Here is a 6013-nt window from a genome sequence, read left to right as displayed (position 1 = left end):
TCCAGGCAGCTGCAGGGAGCTGGGTACACAATTGAATAATTGTAATTATAGCACTTACCATGTGGTAAGTGCTATAATAGACCCAGGAACTGAGTGCTCTGGGGACAGAGAACTGAACCTTTAGTTCTGCCCAGCCCAGGATCAGAGGAGAGGTGATGTCCTCAGCTAGGTCTCTGAGATGGTAGAAGATTGTCATCTGGAGGCTGGAAACGAGGTATCTCAGGAATTGGATATAGCATGTGCAGAGGCCAAAAGACACGAAACCCTGAGAAGGGCCCCTGGAATGTCAGGTGCTTGGAAGGAGGAGGTGATGTGGATATGAATCAGGAGAGCTCTGTTAGGGTCAAACCATGAAGGGAGTCTGCATTATTCAGTAAGAGAGAGGACCATTGCTGAGCCAACCAACCTGTGTGCCAACCACCACGGTTGATACTTCTTCCTATTTTAGCTCATTTGCTGACTCCATGAATATTTGTTGAGTGCCTACTGTGTGTGAAGCATTGTTGGAGGCATTATTGCTATATTGACTGCACAGCAGAGGACAAGACAGACAAAGCCCCTGCCCTCACAGGTAACAATATCTAGGACAAGGAGGAAAGAGGACAAACGGAGGTCAGAGAAGTTGAGTGACTCGGGCAAAGTCACACTGCTTGTAAATGGTAAGCTGAATGATTTGGATCTAGGTCTTCCTGATGCCAACACAAATGATCTCACTGTCCTGCCACATTGCTCTCTGTGTTGCACTGAAGAGTCTGGACTTTGTCAACTGGATCTCCTTAGCATTTGTCACAGCTGCCTCCTCCCCACCATGACTCTCCTCCCTCCCTAAGTCTACTTTCAATACAGTGGCTAGAGGGATATTTCCCAACCCCGAGTCTCATTGTGTCACTGCTCTAATTGGAATTGGCCAATAGCTTTCTCCCTAGCTCAGAATAAAATCCAAAATTCTACCGTCATTCTGCAAAACCCTACAGGACCTATCTCCAGACTCACCTCCTACTACTCTGCTCCTCTTTGCCTCCACCCTCAGTGGCCACCTTACTGTCTCTAGCATATGCCAAGGATATTCCTGCTTCAGGGCCTTTGCACATACTTGTTCCTCTGCTTGAAGGCTCTTCCTCTGGATACCCAGATAGTCCTGCAGATATCCAGATCGTACAACTCCTCATTTCCTTGGGGCCTGTGCTCAAATACCACCTCATCAGAAAGTCCTACCCCTGCCACCCTCATCATTCTCTACTCCCTTAGCTTACTTTATTCTTCCTGCTGGCTGCTGCCATGATCTGACACGTAATACTGTCCATTTATTTGTCCATGGCTCATTATCTGTCTGTAAACCTAATAAGGTCAGGGAATGCTTTTTTGTTCACTTCTGTATCCCCAGTACCTAAAATCATGGCCCCATGGTTAATAATTATATATAAATATAGCATATATAATATATATTAATATAGCACATATAGTATACATTAATATAGGTAATATATGCTATATATATAGTATATCAGGTACATTAGCATATGCTAATATAGGCTATATTATAATCCTATAGCTAATAGCATATGTGAATATATGCTATATTAATTATACTAATTAATATATTTATAATTCATTATATTAATATTGTAATAGTTAATATGGTTGATTTCATTGGCTCATTCAATGAGCTAATGAGGAGGAGAGCTCTGTCCTTCCCCACTCTGCCCAGAACCCTGTTTAACCTCAGTGAAACCCTAAGCCTCTTGCATTGTAGCCAATTAGAGTTTTTCTCCCACCTGGCCACAGCACATTCCTGCACATGACATTTTTACTCCTGCACTTTCTGGCAGCCATTCTTTCCAGGGCGGCATGGTGTTGTTTCTGCTCTGGAGTCCTTGCCAGTGCCTTCTCTGTTGACGGGAATTTATCAACTTTCAGTTTCTTTTTTTGATAACAGAAACTTCCAAAGAATCCCTGCTGTTTTATTCCCCAGGAGGAAGTTATCTTATTTTTCAGTACAGGGTTTAGAACAGAGAAAACAAGGCAAATGGGACTGCTGCCAGCTGTCCACTTGCTCCAACCCATTCACACGTGTACGAGGAAGGGGAGAAGGAATGTGTGAACGTAAACCTGACAGCTCCAAAAAGAATCAAGAATGTCAGTGTCAGAGGGTGTCATCGGTCACCTCCTGTTCCATTAGTTATCCCCTGAGGTGGATCCCCAAACTGACACTCTTCCCAGCAGGCTCAATGGGCCCTCTCAATCCCCAAATTCATGAGAGAAATTAAAACTAAAACTCCATATGGGCTATTTCTGTCGACCCTTGTTAAGTATCCAGTGATTCTATTTATACTTCTGTTTCCTGATGTCACCCCTCATAACCCATGGAAAGGCCTTCTCTTATATCCTTTTATACACAGAATAGAATACCAGTGGGCAGGTGGAAAAAAAAAAAAAAAAAAAAAAAAAAAAAAAGCAAGCCTATTGGGTGCTACTACTGGTATCTTGCTGATCTTGTGCCGTTTTCTTTTGCATTAACTCATCCAGTTCTCAACAACAAAAAACCCTTTGAGACAGGTATTACTAATGACCCAATCTTAAAGTTGAGAGAACTGAGAAACAGGAAGTTGACCAAGATAACACAGCTAGAAAGTGGGAGAGTCAGCATTTGTACTCGGGTGGTTCTGATTCTGGAGTCTCTGCCCTTAGTCATCATTCTTATTGTTTCTCTAGCCACTTAGCAGGGGGAAGAAACGTAGCTTTCTGTTGGATTTGTGAGTAAGCTTTGGTTTTATTCTAATTATCTAACCCACATTCAAGTAGCCTGGGTTCTCCCAAGAAGTTTGGTGGCTGGAGGCCAGTGAATGGTATCAACTGTACTTACTACTCGTAGACTGGAAGCTGATAGAAGATGAGACCTGGCTTGTCTTGTCCCAGCAGATTCTGAGCCCCAGGTGCTTGGCATGTAGCGAGGAAATACTGTTGAATGAATAAATTTGTTTCTTTCTGTTTTATGACTGTTGCGTACTACTCTTGTTCAATCTCTGATACAAGCAATGCAGGAAAAATAAAAGCTCAAGGGTCCTAAATAATCTGCTATCTCCTTGAATAAGCAGATAGAAAATAAAAATGGCATTTTTGGGTTCCAACTATTCAGCTACTTGTTATAATCTTCCATTTTGCTTTTTCTGTATAAATACAGATTTGGTGTAAACTGTATGTATTAGGGTAGTAGGAGCTGTTATGACATATAAACTCTCAAATTGCATGGGCTTAACATGATACAGTAAAGTTTATTTTTCACTGATGTACCAGTCCAATGTCCTGGTCAGAGTGACTTTATTTCTCAAGGTGAAGTAGGGACCCAGGTTTCTTTTATCTTGTGGCTACCATTCAAGTCTTCTGGGCTTCCAAGTCCTCTGCTTCCAGCTAGGCAATGTGGAGAAAGCATACCTACTTTTTAAACACCCTGGTTTGGAAGCAAAGCACATCACTTTTGCTCATGTTCCATTAGAGAGACCTAGTCTCATGGCCACAGCTGGATGTATGGGAGACTGGGTAATGTGTCCCTGGCTGAGCAGCTGTCTGTCAGCTCTATGGGTGAAGAAGCATGAATTTTTGGTTGCAATTACCTTCCTTCCACTACAGTGAAGACTAAGCACTTATTTAGCTTGCTATTTAAATTGTCCACTAGACCACATATTTAAGTTAGAAATGTCACAGTCTTAGGTAACTTTTTAAAACTTCATCTAGCAAAGTGGAAGAACAGTTATCAAAGCACAGGGATTAATGGACATGAGCTTGGGATAGAGGTTGGAGCAAAGCCTTAGGGTCAGAGGCTCCTGTTCCAATCCTGACTGTAGTTACTGTTTGATCACGGGTAACTTAGCCTCTAGGAGACTCAGATTTCTCAGTAGGAAAATGGGCATCATAATACCCATGTTGCAGTTTTATGATGATTAGCAGGGCGATATGCATGTGTGAAGGTCCTGGCAGCCAGTAGGTAGTAAATGAATAATGACTGGTATTATGATGTCTTCTGAACAAATAGTTCTTTTTTTCTTTTAACTGACACATCACTGTACATATTTTTGGGGCACAGTGTGATATTTCCATACATGCATACAACATGTAATGATCAAATCAGGGTTATTCACACACCAGACATATATCATTTTGCTGTGTTGTGAACATTCAAAATCTGCTCTTCTAGCTATGTGAATCTATACAATAAATTATTAATTTATACAATAATCTATTGTGTATTTAAAACTACACAATATATTAATTTATTGTATCCTCCAAATTAAATTATTGTAGTCTGTGCTATCAAACATGAGCACTTAATTTTCTTATCTAGCTGTAATTTTTGTAGTCATTAACCAACCTCTAGCTCTCCCCATCCCTTCCCACAACCTCTAGTAACCACCACTCTACTCTCTACTTCAATGAGAATAACTTTTTTAGCTTCCACATATGAGTGAGAACATGTGGTATTTGTCTTGCTGTGCCTGGCTTATTTCACTCAACATAATGTTCTCCAAGCTCATCCATGCTGCCTGAATGACAGGATTCCTGAACAACAATTTCTTGAGAAAGCGAACATATCTTTCTTTTAAACTGCTTTAAAAATAGTGCAGTGAATGAGCCTTATGTAAATAAAAGATATAGGATAGTGTGGATGTCACGCTTCCAAGTGCCAATGTTACTACATCTGTCCTGTATCCAGAACAAAAGCAGAAATCAGAGTCTAATCAAGCAGTATGATTAAACTGCTTAAAATTGCCCCCGGCCAGGTGTGGTAGCTCACGCCTGTAATCCCGGCAATTTGGGAGGCCAAGGCGGGTGGGTCACCTGTGGTCAGGAGTTTGAGACCAGCCTGACCGACATGGTGAAACCCTGTCTTTACTAAAAATACACATACACGCACGTGTGTGCACGTGCGCGCGCACACACACACACACACTAGGCGGGTGTGGTGGCGCATGCCTGTAATTCCAGCTACTTGAGAGGCTGGTGCAGGAGAATTGCTTGAACCAGGGAGGCGGAGGTTGCAGTGAGTCAAGATCACGCCATTGCACTCCAGCCTGGGTGAAAAGAGTGAAAATCCATCTAGGAGCCATGGAAAATGAAAAACATAATAGTCAATTTATTGAGTATATATATTCTAGCCCTTAATCCTCACACCAACCCTGTGGGATGTATTACTGGTGTAATTGGCAATAGTGCATATATTGTTCCCATTGCCACTTTGCAGATCAGAGAATTGAGGCATAGAGGCAGAAAACAGTGATCCAAGATGATCGTAAGTGGTGGAACAGGGATTTGAACCCAGTCACTGCCTCTAGATCTCAAACTCTTAATCGAGGAGTCTGTGCTCTTATTGGAGGAATGCTTTATCGATGTGAAAACATTCACACACACAATGCCTGATAACATTGTGCCGAAGTGTGGTTCCAATTATAAATGTGGTCAGAATTCAGTCTGAAGAGGAACCCCCAGTGCTTGGGCATGACTGTGTGATAGGCATTGTGCTGGGTGTTTTTCATCCTTCCCATTTAAGGAGATGTAGCATGGCATATATGGAAGGAGAAGAGGGGGAGCTTTGGAACTGGACAGGTAGGGTTTAAATCCTGGTGCTGTCAATTACAAACTGTGTGACCTCTGGGAAATTACTTAACCTTTCTGATATTGTTTCCTCAATTGAAAATAGGGATTGTAGCTGCGAACGGTGGTTCACGCCTGTAAACCCAGCACTTTGGAAAGCTGAGGTAGGCAGATCACCTGGGGTCAGGAATTCGAAACCAGCCTGGGCAACTTGGTGAACCCCCCCCACCGCCCACCAGTCTCTACTAAATATACAATTTTAATTTTTTTGTGGTGGCAGGCACCTGTGATCCCAGCAACTTGGGAGGCTGAGACAGGAGAATCACTTGAACCCAGGAGGCAGAGGTTGCAGTGAGCTGAGATGGTGCCATTGCACTCCAGCCTGGGCGACAGAGCGAGACTCTATCTCACCATCAACTGTAAAGTA

Source organism: Sapajus apella, unplaced genomic scaffold, assembly GCF_009761245.1.
Source record: "Sapajus apella isolate SASKATOON/1434 unplaced genomic scaffold, GSC_monkey_1.0 scaffold2, whole genome shotgun sequence".
Lineage (NCBI taxonomy): Eukaryota > Metazoa > Chordata > Mammalia > Primates > Cebidae > Sapajus > Sapajus apella.
Note: the sequence above shows the minus strand (reverse complement) of the source record.